The sequence below is a fragment of the Gossypium raimondii genome, chromosome 2 (assembly GCF_025698545.1).
Source record: "Gossypium raimondii isolate GPD5lz chromosome 2, ASM2569854v1, whole genome shotgun sequence".
In the NCBI taxonomy this organism is placed as follows: domain Eukaryota; kingdom Viridiplantae; phylum Streptophyta; class Magnoliopsida; order Malvales; family Malvaceae; genus Gossypium; species Gossypium raimondii.
The window spans coordinates 14,210,094-14,229,746 of record NC_068566.1 but is presented as its reverse complement, the minus strand read 5'-3'; positions in this window follow the sequence as shown (position 1 = coordinate 14,229,746).

Below are 19,653 nucleotides of genomic sequence, written 5' to 3'. Positions count from 1 at the left end.
ACATAATATCGTACGTGTATGCAAAATGTCATCCTCAATCAGAGTCATACATATCATAGATCAAATCAGTCATAACATAAGGTCATAATAGTCATTTCATCTGCTAGGGGTATAAGAGTCATTTTACCCTATAGGGGTAATTCAGTCATTTTACCCTATAAGGGTAATTCGGTCATTTTACCCTGTGGGGGTAATTCGGTTATTATACCCTATGGGGGTAATTCAGTCATTTATTAACCTCTCAAAAGGTCCCTAGTCGCCTCGATAGACTCAGGTAAGCTAAATGGTCATAACAGTGTAAATGCGCCCAAGGCCTAGTACTCGGCCCAAGTGGGGTTGCACAAACCCACACGCTTGTGCAGCCCGTTCAGTCCAAATTTTACCACGGCTATGATATCTACTTAGCCCCATCCAGTATTTTGCACAAATCGTGGATTTCATCTGTGTGGGGCCCACAAGCCCAATGAGCCGACACGGCCCATTTCGGCCCAACGTGGCCCATTACGGCCTAAGCCCAGGGAAATGCTCATGCAGCCTCAATAGTTTATCACCCATGATTCGCAAGTTTGGGTTTCCACATGAGCGATCGCACACTCGTGTGTTCTCAACGCCATATTTTAGCTTTTCAGCTTTTTCTGTTTTACAGTTACAGTGCGGTGGTTACACTCTTATTCCAGAAATCAATGATCATCACACCTTTGGTTCCTAGGCAATGTGCCAATCAACCTCGACCACCACCAGTTAGGAATGGAAGCAATGCAGGTTGGAGAAAGCAACGAAAACCTTGAAAACCTCGCTGATCTCCCATCGAGAACAAGGAACAAATAAGATGATATATATCTTTTTGACAACAACAACCTTCCAAAATCCCAATATTCTCTCCTCAAATCTCTCCAAATATCCCTCCTCAATTCTCTCTATGACCAATTCAAACTCCATTTAGCAGTATTTCAATCCAACTCTACCACCCACACGAATTAGGCAGCAAAATAAATAATCCCTTTTTGATGTGCCACCACTCAAACCTTAGACCCAATGTACACTCCACACGCCCCTTACCACTAGACCAACAACTTCTTTATATCATATTTTAACCACAATAATTTAAGAACTTACTATCTAGATCCAAGGATTTTATTCACTTAAAATAAAATTTTTGCATAAGCCAAGGCTGGAACCCCTCACTTCTCGGACACTTCCAAACACTCCTAAATCACTTAACCATTGAAGCAGACATTCACTTATGTCACTTCCCTGCATAATTAAATATTTATGTGCAGTCTTCTAACTCTTCCCTTGTTCAAAACATATTTCTTCTAGGCCCAAAATTCGGGGTGTTACAATGTCTCCGACAATCAGCCCAAGACTGTGGTCTTGCCACAGAAACCACAGCTCAGACTGGCCCATCAAACCTGGCCTTTTTTTAGGCCTTCCAAAAGAACTTAAGGGCTCTAGATCCTTCCTAAACCTACCCCTACATTTCTCATGGTTCTGGCGCTCAGAGCGCTTCACATCCTTGGTGATTTTTTCCACTTCAACTAGGGGAGCAAAATCTCGCTCCCTCTACGAAGCTATCAGTACTCGCAACTCATCTCGGAGGCCGTCCTCAATCGCACATAGCGTTCATACCTATTTGCCACTATTCCATGAGAAAGAAGGCTCAATCACAGAAACTCTGCCCCATATTCAGCCACAGTTTTATTCCCCTGGACCAAACTCAAAAATTCCTTTCTTCGGGCGTCCACATAAGTTGCCCCCACATACTTTCCTTGAAATGCCGACTTAAAGAAATCCCATGTTAACCAATCTGCCTGAGTACCTTCTCTTACAGTAAGCCACCACTGAAAGGCTTCATCTCGCAGTAAAGACACTGCACCTTTTAACTTTTGCTCAGAAGTGCAGTCAAGGTCATCCATTATTCTTTCCGTGGCTTCCAACCAGTATTCAGCCACATTAGGGGCTACTCCAGAAATACACCTAAATTTTTTTTTCCATTCGGTCGAAGTCATTCTGAAATTGACCCATGGCCCACAGCACCTATACTAGTCCCTGCGACCCTTTCCAGAAACGAAGCATAGCTTGGGATAGTGCATCATCCCCAGTCGCTCGATCGTATGATCCTGACTCAGTCACCGGTGAAGCTGGTGCCTCCTTAGCCTCAACATTAGGCATGTGGCCTGACGTCGAAGACCCAGCTCTAGCACTTTCTTGATCTCTACCACGGCCTCGTGTACCCCTTCCATCCAGTACTCGTGTACCTCATCTACCACAGCCTCCACCATGGCCTCGTGTACCCATTCCATCTAGTACTCAGCCACCATTGGATTCGTTACAACACCTTTGAACATTTATAAGCCATTTGATCAGAGCCTCTCCGCAACAAATCCCCATTAATTGGTAAGCACTTAAGTTGATTTGTTAAGGGGGAATCACTTAATTAGCTATACTTACCCAACGAGTGCGAGTACGATGACGAGAAGTAGCCCAACAATTCGCCCCAAAAAGGAAAGGGAATTCGGCGATCAGAGAAAATAAGAGGGGGAGGAGTTAATTGAGGGGAAACCGAATAGGTGAAGAGGAAAAAAAAGAAAGGTGGGGGAGGATAGTTGTGAAATTCGGCCATAAGGAGGGAGAAGGGTTTGGCCAAAAAGGAAAGAAAGAATCGGGTTGGGAAGGAAGGATGAGAGAAGAAGAACAACTAAATGAAGAGGGAAGGAGGAGAGGAGCTTTTGGCTGCAGAAGAAGAGAATAGAGAGGAAAGTTTCGGCCAAAACAAAGAAAAAGATAAGATGAGCAGAAATGAGTTCGATACTTGCCGAAATGTACACCTAATGTGAAAAGAGAGTAACCTGAATCACTTAAAACTTGAATTTTTGGGGCGTTACACTCCCGCAACCCTTTGTAAAACCCTCAACATCATCTGGGTCATCGTATCATCACCATTTTTTTTCTCAACATAGTCCTCCTCTGGTATTGGGTTTTCTCCCTGGACAATGGGTAACTCTCTATGTGCTGCTCTACATGGCCTACCCCTACCACGTCTGCCTTGAGTGTTCATACTGATCTTTCGAAAGTTTGAAATCTAAAGTATATCTATAGTTTTCAAACAAAAGTTTAAGCATTATTTATCCTCCTAAATGTTCACAATCTAAAGTTTACAAATTATCTAAAGTTTTAACAGTAATCTCGAATTTAATTTCCTACAGAAAAATAAAATTTTAAAAAATCTTGTGGCATAGGTTTTTTCCAAAATACCCCCTTTTTGATGCATGCATGCAAACATATTTCAAAATTTCACGGTCCAAGTTTAGAAAACCTAGGCTCTAATGCCACCAAATGTAACCTCCCCAACCCGGCCTAAACATTGAATTGAATTCGAAAGATTACATTAGCCATCAAAATAGCCTAGTAAGCTATCGAAGTTTTGAAAACAAATAGTTTTAAACATTTGTTTAGCTTTAGAAGAAAACTTAGTTTATAATCGATTTATTTATTACTCAAAATTTTAGTATTGTTTAGCATGTGAATTATTGATGTGTGTTTTCTTGTGTTGTGTACATGTGTATTCACTAAGCTTTCCCAAGCTCATCTCTTTACTTTCTTCTCCCTTCACAATAAGTAGTGCATGGGATATCGAGCAGGGTAGCAGTTCAATGATCCATCGCACAAACTTTCTTTCTACAGTACGTGTGCCAAGCTTATAAAACCTCGGGAAGGCAATGTGGGACATTTCCAAGCTGGAGACTTGGAATGGGACTTAGATAATTTTAGACAATTTAAAAACAATATTTTAGAGGATTGTAATTCGATATTTTGCTCTATTTTAAAATTTGAGATTTTTTTAATCTATGTGTTTGCTTGTTTGGCTGAATTGGCTATTTGAATTATAAGATACAACCCATATGAACTAACAAGACATTTTGCAGTGAGTAGAGCTTGCCGAAATCTAGGTACGCCTTATTCTGCTTATTATATGACTTATAGTTTGATTTAGAAAAGCATGCTCTTAGGAGTAAATGCTTGTATGAAATATTTTGTATATGTATGTGAGTATGGATGGCTGGTGTGATTTGTGGTAGTTTTTCAGAGAGTCACCTCGGTGGCTAATGTGTCGCTTGAAATTCGGGTCTGACCGCCTCGACCGTGTATGGGGTGTCATGCAAACATTTACTCGACTAATCCAAATCCGAGCCCGATTTAACTTTTTTACCATAAAATGTCATATTAGTTTAAGAAATAACTTTTCTCATTTTAATCCTTAAATTTAGATTCCATTAAAGTATACTAAAATGATATTATTAAATCCCATCACCTAATTTTTTTAATTAATATTTTAATATATTTCTTGTATTTTTAAGATTTTAAAATTTTAGGTGATGGCCTCGTAGATTAAAAGTGTTACATCATTCGAATCCAAGTTCCTGAGAAAATTTCCCAATTTTGTCAAAGATAAATGTGGACCAAGATGAAGAAAATTTATTTCATTTAGGACTAAATATTGGTTTATCCCATCTTAGTAACCTTAATGAAAATATTATTGCTTTGTTGATTGCAGGTTCCATTAGATTATCGTGTGTACAATTTAGAAACATGAATTGCATGAGAAACCTTATCATAATAGGATTATCACTCTTCTTAGGGATTTCCATCCCTCAATTCTTGAACCAATATTGGAACCTATCCCATCATGGCCTCGCTCACACCAATGCATCCTGAGTAAGTGTTTTTATTTGAAAAAAAACTCCAATCCCATAATCTTCAATGATAAAATAGGGTAAAACAAAGTGAATGATTTTTGCAGTTCAATACATTCGTGAACACCATGTTCTCATCACCGATAATGGTGGGGTTTACGGTGGCGGTGATCTTAGACAACATTATAGAAGTGGAGAAATCAAAGAAAGATAGAAGGATGCCATGGTGGGTTAAGTTTAGATCATTTAGAGGAGATAATAGGATTGAATAATTTTATACTGTACCCTTTAATCTTAATAGGTTTTTTCCACCAACCTAAATTTCCCAACTTTAGGCTTGGTAATTGAATATATTTTACTAGTTTGTCCTTTGACAAATATGGGTAGTAGTAGACGACAATTCGTGTAATTTTTCAAAATAATTTATTTATTAATTTATATTATTTAAATTATTTTTTATAAATATTTTTGTATTAGTGGAAAAAGTAATTTAAATATAAATTTTTAAAGTTGTCAACATTGCTTTTAACGTAAGGCCTTAACCTTTCGACTGGCAATGTGGTTGTTGACAATTATATGGCTAAAAATCAACCCTTTCTTCCCGCTTTATCTTCCTTCTCATTGAAATTTATATTACCCGACATAGTACCGACCTGTGGACGCCGATGACACGTGAATGAGCATCCTCTTTTCTGGCATAATAATGCATTGCTTGGCTCCTCTTCCAAGGGTTCGATTTCCCATTTTTTTGAGCTTTCGGGCATCTTTAGTTTGCCTATTTTTACTCAAGATTTTCACATTTATTGGGTGCTTGAGGTGTGTCCATTGTAATAGCATTGAGGGCATAACAAAACTCTACACATCAAGGTCTAACCTTCTCAGCCCTAATGGCTAAACACCAACATATGATAGAGTTTTCAACTCGATTCAAACAAAGTATGATTTTCATTTGTAATTCATTTTTTATTTACATCTTATTTTGTACATTTATCAGAGATTTGATCCTCACTTGTAATTTTTTTCATTGAATGGAAATTTTTTTAAAAAAAAACACCTTACCATTGAATTGAAATAAAATAAAAGCATACTTGCATATTATGTTTATTGTTTAAAAAACAAAAAACAAAGATACTTAGTATCATTATAACTCGGAGATAAAAACTGGAGATGATTGTGTTTCAATTGGGGATGGTTCCAAAAATTTGGTTATCAATGGAGTAACTTGTGGACCAGGACATGGTATCAGTATTGGCAGTCTCGGATTGTTTAAAAATGAAGAACCCGTTGATGGAGTTACAATAAAAAACTGCACCTTCACTAACACTTCCAATGGTGTTAGAATCAAAACTTTGCGAGGTGCTGAACCCGGCACTTGTTCGAACATTCACTTTAAGGATATTACCGTGACCAATGTCAGTTCTCCTATTATAATTGATCAGAAATATTGCCCATGGAACAAATGCAAAATTATGTACATATTTATCAAAATCGTAAGAGAGCAAAAAGAGTTAATCGATCATTGAATCATTATTTTGTTGATGCAGGAAGAATCAAAACTTAAACTAAGCAACATTAGTTTCAAAAACATTCACGACACTTCTGCGCTTCCAGAAGCTATCAAGATTATTTGTAGCACTGCTTTGCCGTGTGAAAATGTGGAACTTGCCGACATTGAAATCACGTACAGTGGATCGACTGGACCTGCAGTATCACAATTTTCAAATGTGAAGCCTAAAGTTAGTGGCAAACAAAATGCAGCTCCATGTTCCACTCCTATCCCAGCAAAACCTACCCCGGCCGCTTAATCAATAGCATAGGTATAAATTTTTTTGATGAGGTTGTAACTCTTATAATTATATTTATTTTGTAAATAAATTTTGTTTTGTTTTACATTCTATGTTATTAAGAATATTTTTCTTAAACTTATTTATTTTTAAAATAGACTTCAACAAAAAATATTGCAATGTGATAACATTTTATGCATTTAGGCTTATGATATAATTATTTTAAAATACTATTGAACCAGATACTATTTAATTATTTTGTTTTTTATTTATAAATTAGCATAATAAAAATTTTAATAACCAATATTTATACATTGTATCAATTTAGTTTAGATTCTAAAATAACCTTTAACTTAGACACCTTGTATAATTTGATGTTTTATAGTTCTTTTTTTTATGACTCTTTCACCTTAAAAGCTAAAAATTAAATTTATCAATTAAATTTGATCTATAATATATTAATATTGAAAATCTAAAATTTAATATAATAATTTTATCTTTTCTTCTGCTTTTAAATTTAACCTTGAATGTTACAAATAAAAGCAAAACTATAAAAAAATACAAAATTGCACTATATAAATGTTAGGGGGTTGAATTTTTTAGAATCAAGATTAAACTGACATAATGTATAAACGATGAGAGCTAGAATTACTATTATGTCATTATTAAAAGCTGTCAAAGTTTTATAAAATGTTTGGCGATGCAATCCATCAAACTGGTTGAATAAAAAATCGATGGTTTAACATGTTCAATCACTTGTTCAATTGTTGACACTGAATGGAATCATCGCTTGAAAATTTATATAAAATTTTTAAATTTTAAATGATAATACCCTAAATTCAAGGACAAAAAGGAATTTAATTGTCAGATTCAAGTGACGAAGTGGTTAAAAAAATAAACCTAATAGCCAAAATTTTAAATGATACCACGATTCTCCAAGCACTTTTTGGAACAAGGTTGCCAGCAATTATTGGAGGGTCTTAGGTTTATTTTATCCCAATAGCCTATATAAAAAACGACCCATCATTGCAACGAATTAGTGACTCCTGCTCCGGCTTACGTACTAAGCCGTGGCATTGGCTGGTAGGTGCAACAGTTTAACATAACTATCAATCAAACAAGCCCTTCTCGAGGAAAAACCGAGAACAAGTTACCCAAAAACCATTGTATAACCGAAGAAAGTCCTCCCTAGATTAAACTCAAATATTATGGAACTCCAACTTAAGGCCTCGTTGGCCTTACAATAAGGACCAATCTGTCATTGGCAATATCATAGTTATTTTTCAGGGAAAACTTCAGACTCCTAGGATTGACCCGGGTTAGAAGTCACCAAGTTGATCAGAAAACTACTGGCTTCATGATGTTTTTCTCTATATTTGGTATATGTCCAACATTGATACGCTTGATCTTTTTATATATATTCGAACAATCATGCTGTGAAAAAAATGTCGAAAATGACAATATATCGTAAAGAAAAGAAAATAAAAAATAAAGAACACAAAGATTTTTACGTAGAAACCCTTTCGGGAAAAAACCATGGGCAGATGAGAAGAAAATTCACTATGTCAAATTTGAATGATTACAAGAGGAGTAGACTATGTCTATTTATAGGTTTGTAAAATCATATTCTAATAGGAGTGTAGTAAGATTGAAACACCTTATTCTAATCAATATCAAATAGATGGAGTTTAATAAGGTTTAAAAAACCTTATTCTAACATAAAACAAAAGAAGTGTAGTTCTATAGGGATTTTACTTTTATTTTATTTTACCACTGTATTTTATTTTAAATAAGGATTCAGGTCACTTAATTCTAACAATCTCCACCTTGATACGAATTCTTAATGAACAAGTTCTTCATCCCGAACTCTCAACGAACAAGTTCTCCACCTCTTCCATAAAACCCCTTAAGGGTTTAACTTCAAAAATGAACACAAACCAAGTCTAAGCAATGCTCAAACTTGATTATAGGAAGTGACTTAGTCATCATATCTGCAGGATTTTCATGAGTACTAATTTTTCGCCAAACAATATCACCACGAACAATAATTTCACGAACAAATTGATACCGAACATCAATGTGTTTTGTTCTCTCATGAAACGTTTGATCTTTTGTAAGGAAGATGGCACTCTAACTGTCACAAAATATTGTATTTATTTGAAGATCTTCATTGAGTTTGTTAAAGAGTCCCTTCAACAAATAGCTTCTTTACAGGCCTCAGTAATTGCCATGTACTCAGCTTCAGTGGTAGACAAAGCGATTGTAGTTTGCAAAGTGGCTTTCCAACTGATTGCACAACCTCCAATTGTAAAGACATAACCTGTAAGAGATCTTCTTCTATCAAGGTCTCTAGTAAAATCAGCATCAACATACCCATTGACTCCATCTCTAGTTCTTCCAAACTGTAAGGAAACATCAGTAGTACCGCGTAAGTATCTTAAAATCCACTGAACTCCTTTCCAATATTCTTTACCAAGATTTTCCATGTATTTGCTAACTGCACTGACTGCATATGACTTGTACTCAATCTCATCATCTGCTTGTGGAGACAAAGCCAATGAAAGTCTGAAATGGGCTGCTAAAGAGTACTAACAGGCTTAGCACTGTGCATATTGAACCTATAAATAACTTCCTCAATGTACCCCTTCTGAATTAGGTACAATTTACTTGTTTTTCTATCTCTGAGAATCTCCGTACAATGTATAATCTATACAAGTCCCAAATCATTCATCTCAAGTTCTGTACCTAGTTGGGCTTTGACCTTTCTTATCTCTCATTTATCTGTCGCTGCTATCAACATGTCATCAACATAACTTAGTTGGGCTTTGACCTTTCTTATCTCTCATTTATCTTTCATTGCTATCAACATGTCATCAACATAAAGGAGTAGAAACACAAAAGAACCATCGTTGTTTTTCTTAAAGTACACACACTTGTCAAAGCTACTTCTTTTGAAATCATGAGAAGTCATAAAGGAATGAAACCATTTGTACCATTGTCTTGGTGACTGTTTCAAACCGTAAAGGGACTATTTCAGCAAGCAAACATAATCCTCTTTTTCTGAGACTGTAAAACCCTCTGGTTGTTGCATGTAAATATCCTCTTCAAGTTCTCCTCGCAAAAATGTAGTTTTTACATCTAACTGCTCAAGATCCAAATCATGCATGGCCACAATACCAAGCAAAGCTCAAATCGAACGATGTTTTACGACTGGGGAGAACATATCTCGAAGGCATATAATTAGCTCCACCTCTCGAAGGCACACCGGATGGCCCCTAAAGATCAAAATGAATATACTCCAACGTTCCTTTCATCTTATGGATTCCTCTAGTGAACCGAACTCTCGTTTGCTTCCTAAAAATGCAATGCTCACAGAACTTCAGTTTGCAAATTTCTTTCCCATCAAGAAGTCCTCTTTTACTCAATTTTACCATGTCATTCTCACTCATATGCCCTAGGCACATATGCCAAAGTTTAGAAATATCATCATCTGACAAGGAAGAGGAAGCGATAGCTGCATCACCAGTAATAGTAGAACCCTGAAAAACATATAATTTGGCAGTCTGTCTTTGCCCTTTCATCACATACTTTTTTCTGGAAGGCCTCTTGAAAGTATTCTCAATTTATGAAGTCAACTTACATACCTCTTACGACAAACTACCACCAACGATATGCCTCCTCTCTTAGCGAGGACATAGTGCTCTTCAACTTCTGCTCCGGAGTACAGTCTAAATCCTTCAAAATTCTCTCCATCGACTCCATCCAGTACTCATCCACTGTTGGATTCGTCACAACAACACCTTTAAACATTTCTAACCCATTCGATCGGAGCCTCTCCGTAACGGATCCTTGGTGCAATTTGGGCTTTATGTAACACCCCAAACCCGGCCTAGATGTTATGGCCGTATCTGGTGTCTCACATTGAACTGACTCCCAAATCTTAGACTTGATGAGAAAACTCGTTTCTTAAGTTCGGAAACCTCTTTAGCAATGTTTAACGGAACACTTAACCAATTGTTTGCCTTATTAACTACTATTATTATATTAAGTTGATTTAAAACGTGGAAGCATTTGAAAACTCTAACGTTTAAAGTTCATGTATTTGAAAATCATAATTATTTTGAAATTTCATTTTCACCTAACGAGGAGTAAAAAAATATGTAAGCAAAGACCAATTAATGTTAAAAACCTAATTAAAGGCCTTAATACAAAAACGAAACCCAACAAATTATTAAAATTAAAGTAAAGGCAAATGTAAACATCAGCAATAGTTATGTGGCCACCTCCGAGTCCCTCACAGCCCCGAATCATCTATGGATGAGAATTACCTGCATAGTTAAAGGAGAGGGTGAGTTTATGAAACTCAGAGTGTAATCCCCTTCTAAAAATTCACTATGCAACATGCAAAATCAGTCTGTGCTTGAGCCCTATACAATATCAGTATTGTGTGGGTCATAGCCTAATACAGTAACAGTTTAGGCCTTAGCCCAAAACGGTAATCAGTACAAATGCAGTAACGCAACCCATCCCAATCTAGCCAACACACCACTACATACCACCAACACACCATGTGGGGATAAAATCGACCCTCCCAGCCAACACACCAATATCGCAGCAAAGCTGCTAGTAATAGCAAACGCAGCAAGGCTGCCAGTAACAATATCGCAGCATAGCTACCAGTATCAGTATATGTGGCATAGCCACTAGTACAGTACACATCCCTATATCAAAATCCCAACCCCATGCAGTATGTCATGTCATAAATCATACGTGTATGCAGTATGTCATACTCAGTAATAGTCATATATACCATAAAGCAAATCAATCATACATATCATAAAGCCATAACAATCACTTCATCCCCTAGGGGTATAACAGTCATCTTACCCTATTGGGCTATTTCAGTTATTTTACCCTTCAGGGGTATTTCGGTAATTTTACCCTTTAAGGGTATTTCGATAATTTTCCAGCCCATGAAAATGCCTATAAAGGCCTCTACAGTCCAACGTCTAGTTTCGTGGGCTCAATTATTCGCACGAGCGATCACACGCTCATGTGGCCTCGATTTTCGTGCTTCGACTTTTCGACTTTTACCGATTCGCGTTAGAGGTGGTGTGGATATACACCTAATTGTGAAGACACGTAAAATCCACGGATACCAAACCTATATTTGGCAATCAAACTTCGTTAATCGATTACACAGTTATACAATTAATTAAACATAAGTTGTTGCGATCGCGAACTTACCCAACTTCGATCGAGCGAAGAAGAACGGTTCGCTTACTCAGGTATTCGCCAACCCTTGTCCCATCACGGGATTCCTAGGCACCAACTGTAATTGGTAAGCACTTAAGTTGATTTGTTTAGGGGAATCACTTAATTTTCTATACTTACCCAATGAGCGAGAACATGATGACAAGAAGTAGCCCGATGATTCGCCCCAAAAAGGAAGGGAAATTCAGAGATCAGAGAAAATAAGAGGGGGAGGAGTTGATTGGGGAGAAACCGAATAGGTGAGGAGGAAAATGAAAAAGAAAGGTGGGGGAGGATAGTTGTGAAATTTGGCCCCAAGGAGAGAGAAGGGTTCGACCAAAAAGGGAAGAAAGAATCGGGTTGGGAAGAAAGGATGAGAGAAAAAGAACAACTGAAGGAAGAGGGGAGGACGAGAGGAGCTTTCGGCAGTAGAAGAAGAGAAGTGAGAGGAGAGTTTCGGTCAAAACAAAGAAAAAGAGAAGATGAGCATAAATGAGTTCGATACTTCCCAAAATGTACACTTAACGCGAAAAGAGAGTAACCCGAACTTGGCAAAAACTTTCACGGAAAAAGGCAAACACTCGGAAAACCGAAAGCTTCTACTGCCCAGTGACTAATTCGGCACAAGCCTAGCCAAAACCTTCAGTACCGGTGCCCCAAATTGGCACAACTCTTCCTCTCAACCACCCCTCAATTTTCTCCACAATTCTCTGCCCTTATCGCTCCACCGTTTTCTCCTCAACTTCTTCCATGACAAATTCAAACTTCCTTCGGCAGTATTCCACTCCAACTCTGCCACTTACACGGCTCAAGCAACAAAATAACAATTCATTGCGTACCCTAGGACTAGAACCTCAGACCTCAAGAATATGCCACCTACCACTAAACCACAGGCTCATTTTGTGTCATAAAAAAACATTATTATTTTTAAAACCTATCTACTAGCGTCCAGGTTCATTTAAGAGAAAAAATTAAAAATTCTACAAAAGCCTAGACTTGAACCCAGGCTTCTCAAACACCCTCATACACACCCAAATCACTTAACCATTGAAGCAAACAAGCAATTGCGACAAAACATGCAAAAATTAAAACTTGAATTTTTGGGGCATTACAAATCTACCCCCTCAACAAAATTTCAGCTTCAAAATTTACCTGGTCAGAAAAGATGAGGGTGTTGTGGTCGCATCTCCTCCTCGGGTTCCCACGTGGCTTCATCTGAACTGTGATTACCGCAAAGAACTTTAACTAAAGGAATGGACTTCTTCCTGAGTACTTTAACCTCACGATCCAAAATCTGTACTGGCTCCTCCTCGAAGGTCAAATTCGGCCTAACCTCGATCTCCTCAATTGGCACTATGTGAGTAGGATCTGAGTGATAACGTCTCAACATGGAGACATGGAATACATCATGAATTCAGTCCAGTTCTGTAGGCAACTCAAGCTGATATGTAGTCGGTCACACACGCTTAAGTATCAGATAAGGCCCAATGAACCTAGGCCTAAGCTTACCCTTCCGTCAAAACCTCAATATCTTTTTCCATAGAGAAACCTTGAGAAATACATAGTCCCCCACAGAATACTCAATCTCTCAAAGTTTAAGATTCGCGTACGACTTCTGCCTATCAGATGCTTCCTTCAATCAGTCTCGAATCAATTTCACCTTTTCTTTGGAATCAAATACTAACTCTAGCCCCAGAACTCGCTGCTCGCCTAGCTCAGTCCAACAGGTAGGAGTACGACACCTACGACCATATAACGCCTCGTATGGTGCCATTTGAGTACTAGACTAGTAGCTATTATTATACGCAAACCCTGCTAACGGTAAATAGTCTTCCCAGTTGCATCGAAAGTCCATTACACAAGACCTCAACATCTCCTCCAAAATTTGAATCACCCTCTCAGACAGACCATCTGTCTGGGGATGAAATGCAGTACTAAAGTCCCATCTAGAACCCAAAGACTCGTGTAATTTCTTTCAAGACTGAGACGTAAAGCGAGGGTCTCTATCCGATATTATGGAAACCGGTACCCCATGTAGTCTTACGATCTCAGCCACATACAGCTTAGCCAACTTCTGCAAAGAGTAATCAGTACGGAATGGTATGAAATGGGCAGATTTAGTCAGTCGATCTACAATTACCCATGTCAAATCCTTTTTGGTAGGCGTTAAGGGCAGCCCACTCATAAAATCCATGGTCACTCTCTCCCACTTCCAAAGTGGAATCTTAACTGGCTGTAGTAACTCACAACCCTTGCGAACCAGTTTTTCAGCCTTTAATGTAGAGATCACATTAGACAGAAAATCCCTTTGTTCCCCAATCACAGCCACCTCCTCATCCTCATTAGTCTTTAATACCATCCGCTTAGCAGCACAATCCAAATTTGCACGGTGTTTAACCAACCAATCCATCCCCAAGATTAGGTCAAATTCACGAAAGGTAGCTCCATCAAATCTGCTAAAAATATAACTCTTTGAACCTCTAAGGGCACATCTCTGGACAACTTGTCTACTCCTACTGATTGTTCTAGTGGACTTAACACAATTATCTCATTAGTATTACTCTCACATATGATACCCAATGTGCCAAACACAGTGCATACAATGTATGAATGTGTAGACCCTATATCAATTAAAGCAGTGCAAGGTACATTACGAATTAAGAAAGTACAAGTTATAACATATGGGGCGTTACCATCCTCACGACGACGAGCAGTATAGACTAGTGCTGGCTGTCTTCCCTCACTGTTACCAACCCCTCTACTATACGTTCCATGACCTTGTCCGAAACCATTTTCACCTTTAACATTCCCACGGCCCCTTGGTGGCTGCTGACCACCTCTCACTAGTTGAAAAAAACCCTGACCTGCAGCTTGCATCTGAGTAGGCCTTTGAGGATAATTGTTAACTTGATGCTCTTTTGACTCACATCTGAAACATGCCCCAATTTTCTTCCAACACTCACCCAGATGATGTCTATAACACCCCAAACCTGGCCTAGACATTACAGTCAGATCTAGCCTATCACATTGAAGTGTCTTTTGAAAGATTGAACTCGTTGGTAAAAATTCATTTCTAGGTTTAAAAACCCCTTTATTATTATTTAACAAATCATCTAGTCAAAAACGTTTACCATGTTATCTGCTATTGTTATAAAAGGTTGATCTTAAATGGCGAAAGCTTTTGAAAACTCTAATGTTTAAATTTTGTGTCTTTGAAAATAGTAATTATTTTGAAAGTTCATCCTCTCCTAAACTAGAAGTTTAAAATAAGTAAGTAAAACCCAATTAAAAATTTAAACAAAATTAAAGGCCTTATTACATAGACAAAACCCAATATAAACTTTAAATTTAAATAAACGCAAGTGTAGCGCTGTTGCTGTTCTGTGGCCACCTCCGAGTCCCTCGCAGCACCGACCCACCTACAACTGGGGATTACCTGTACAGTTAAATAAAGGGGTGAGTTTACGAAAACTTAGTGTGTAATACCCTATCAGTCAATCAGTATGCAATAAACAGTGACAGTCTAGGCCTGAGCCCTATTCAATAACAGTATAGTGTGGGCCTTAGCCCAATACAGTATCAGTACAGTGTAATAATGCAACCCATCCCAATCCAGCCAACACACCACTCCATACCACCAACACACCGTGTGGGGATAAAATTGACCCACCCAACCAACACACCAATACCATAGCAAAGCTGCCAGTAAAATAAATGACATATAGCCATCAGTAGGTCCACAATCATCTTGGGCGACCCGTGCAACCTTATCAGTACAGTACACTTCCTCCAAATATAACAACCCATCCCCATGCAATATGTCGTGACATAATATCGTACGTGTATGCAAAATGGCATGTTCAATCACATTCATACATATCATAGAGCAAATCAGTCATAACATAAGACCATAACAGTCATTTCATCTCCTAGGGGTATAACAGTTATTTTACCCTATGGGGGTATTTCGATCATTTTACCCTATAAGGGGTAATTCGATCATTTTACCCAATGGGGTTAATTCAGTTATTTTACCTTGTGGGGGTAATTCGGTTATTTTACCCTGTGGGGGTAATTCAGTCATTTTACCCTGTGGGGGTAATTCAGTCATTTTACCCTGTGGGGTTAATTCGGTCATTTATTGACCTCTCAAAAGGTCCAAAGTTACCTTGATCGACTCAGGTAACCTAAATGGTCATAACAGTTTAAATGGGCCCAAGGCCTAGTACTCAGCCCAAGTGGGCCCACACGCTTGTGCGGCCCGTTTAGCCCAAATTTCACCACGACTATGAGATCTACTTAGCCTCATCTAGTATTTTCCAAAAATCGTGGATTTCATCCGTGTGGGGCCCACAACCCAATGAGCCCACACGGCCTATTTCGGCCCAACGTGGCCCATTACGGCCTAAGCCCATGGAAATGCTCATACAGGCCTCTACAGTTTATCGCCCATGATTCGCAGGTTTGACTTTCCACACGAGCGATCGCACACTCGTGTGGTCTCAACACCGTATATCGACATTTCAGCTTTTTCCATTCTACAGTTACAACGGGGTGGTTACACACCTGATGCGATTTGCAGATTCTCTTTGTTCCGAACACTCTTATTCCGAAAATCAATGATCATCGCACCTTTGGTTCCCAAGCATTGTGCAAATCAACCTCGACCACCACTAGTTAGGAATGGAAGCAATGCAGGTTGGAGATAGCGACGAAAACCTTGAAAACCTCGCCTATCTCCCATCGAGAACAAGGACCAAATGAGATGATATATATATCTCTCCACAACAACAACCTCCCCAAATACCAATATTCTCTCCTCAAATCTCTCCAAGTATCCCTCCTCAATTCTCTCTATGACCAGTTCAAACTCCATTTAGCAGTATTTCAATCAAACTCTACCACCCATACGAATTAGGCAGCAAAATAAATACTCTCTTTTTGATGCGCCACCACTCGAACCTTAGACCCCATGTACACTCCACACTCCCCTTACCACTAGAATCCTTTGTATCATATTTTAACCACAATAATTTAAGAACCTACTATCTAGATCCAATGATTTTATTCACTTAAAATAAAAATTTTGCATAAGCCAAGGCTTGAACCCCTCACTTCTCAGACACTTCCAAACACTCTTAAATCACTTAACCACTGAAGCAGACATTCACTTATGTCACTTTCTTGCATAACTAAATATTTATGTACAGTCTCCTAACTGTTCCCTTGTTCAAAACCTATTTCTTCTAGGCCCAAAATTTGGGGTGTTACAATGTCTTCCACAATCAGAACAAGACTGTGGTCTTGCCACAGAAATCACAGCTCGGACTGGCCTATCAAACCTGGCCTTCTTTTTAGGCCTTCCAAAAGAACTTGAGGGCTCCGGATCTCTCCTAAACCTCCTCCTATCTTCCTCACGATTCTGGAGCTCAGAGCGCTTCGCACCTCGGTGATTTTTAACTTTTCAACTAGGACATAAAAATCTCGCTCCCTCTGCGGAGCTATCAGTACTCGCAACTCCTCCCGGAGGCTGTCCTCAAACCACACATAGCTTTCATACTCATTTGCCACTATTCTACGAGCATAACGGCTCAATCGTAGAAACTCTGCCTCATATTCAGCCACAGTTTTATTCCCCTAGACCAAACTCAAAAATTCCTTTCTTCAGGCGTCCACATAACTTGCCTCCACATACTTTTCTTGAAATGCCGACATAAAGAAATCCACGTTAACCGATCGTCCTGAGTACCTTCTCTTACAGTAAGCCACCATTGATAGGCTTCATCTCGCAGTAAATACACTTCACCTTATAGCTTTTGCTCAGAAGTGCAGTCAAGGTCATCCATTATTCTTTCTGTGGCTTCCAACCAGTATTCAGCCACATTAGGGGCTACTCCAGAGATACCCTTGAAATTTTTTGCTCCATTCGACCGGAGTCGTTCTGGAATTGACGCACAGCCCATAACACCTGTATTGGTCCCTACGACCCTTTCTAGAATACAGAGCATAGCTTGGAATAGTGCATCATCCCCAACCGCTTGATCGTATGATCCTAACTCAGTCACCGGTGAAGCTGGTGCGTTCCTAGCCTCAACATTAGGCATGTGGCCTGACGCCGAAGACCCAGCTCTAGCACTTCCTCGGCCTCTACCATGGCCTCGTGTACCCCTTCCGCGAGTACCCCTTCCATCTAGTACTCGTGTACCTTATCTACCACGGCCTCTACTACGGCCTCGTGTATGCCTTCCATCCAGTACTCAGCCACTGTTGGATTGATTACAACAACACCTTTGAACATTTCTAACCTATTTGATTGGAGCCTTTCCGTAACGGATCCCTGGTCCAGTTTGGGCTCCATGTAACACCCTAAACCTGGCCTAGACGCTATGGACGTATCTGGTCTGTCACATTGAAGTGACTCCCAAATCTTAGACTTGTTGATAAAACTTTGTTCTTAAGTTTGGAAACCTCTTTAGTAATGTTTAACGGAACACCTAACCAACTGTTTGCCTTATTAACTACTATTATTATATTAAGTTGATTTAAAATGTGAAAGCATTTGAAAACTCTAACGTTTAAAGTTCGTGCCTTTGAAAATCGTAATTATTTAAAATTTCGTTTTCACCTAACTAGCAGAAAAGAAATACGTAAGCAAAGCCCAATTAAATTTAAAAACCCAATTAAAGGCCTTATTACAAAAACAAAACCCAACAAATTACTAAAATTAAAATAAAGGCAAATGTAAACATCAGCAATAGTTGTGTGGCCACCTCTGAGTCCCTCGTAGCCCCGAATCATCCATGGCTGAGGATTACATGCACAGTTAAAAGAGAGGGTGAGTTTATGAAACTTATTGTGTAATCCCCTTCTAAACAATCACTACAACATGCAAAATCAGTCTGGGCCTGAGCCCTATACAGTATCAGAATAGTGTGGGCCATAGCCTAATACAATAACAGTGTGGGCGTTAGCCCAAAACGGTAATCTATACAGATGCAGTAATGCAACCCATCCCAATCCAGCCAACACACCACTCCGTACCACCAACACACCATATGGGGATAAAATCGACCCACCCAGCCAACACACCAATATCGCAGCAAAGCTACCAGTAATAGCAAATGTAGCAAGGATACCAATAACAGTATCGCAGCATAGCTGCCAGTATCAGTATATGTGGCGTGGCCACCAGTACAGTACACTTCCCCTATATCGAAATCCTAACCCCATGCAGTACGTCATGTCATAAATCATACGTGTATGAAGTATGTCATACTTAGTAATAGTCATATATACCATAAAGCAAATCGATCATACATAGCATAAGGCCATAACAATCATTTCATCTCCTAGGGGTATAACGGTCATTTTATGTTATAGGGGTATTTCAGGCATTTTACCCTTCGAGAGTATTTCGGTAATTTTCTCCTTCGAGGGTATTTTGATAATTTTACCTTTCGGGGGTATTTCAGTAATTTTTCCCTTTAAGGGTATTTCGGTAATTTTACCCTTCGAGGGTATTTTGGTAATTTTACCCTTCAAGGGAATTTGGTAATTTTCTGGCCTAAGCCCATGGAAATGATCATGGAGGCCTCTACAGTCCAACGCCTAGTTTTGTGGGCTCGGTTTTCTGCACAAGCGATCGCACGCTCATGTGGCCTCGATTATCGTGCTTCGACTTTTCAGCTTTTGCCGATTTGCGGTAGAGGTGGTGTGGATACACACCTGATTGTGAAGACGCGTAAAATCGATGGATGCCGAACCTATATTTGGCAATCAAACTTCGTTAATCAATTACATTGTTATACAATTAAATAAACTTAAGTTGTTACGATCGCTAACTTACCCAACTTTGATTGAGCGAAGAAGAACGGTTCGCTTACTCAGGTATTCGCCAACCCTCGTCCCTTCACGAGATTCTT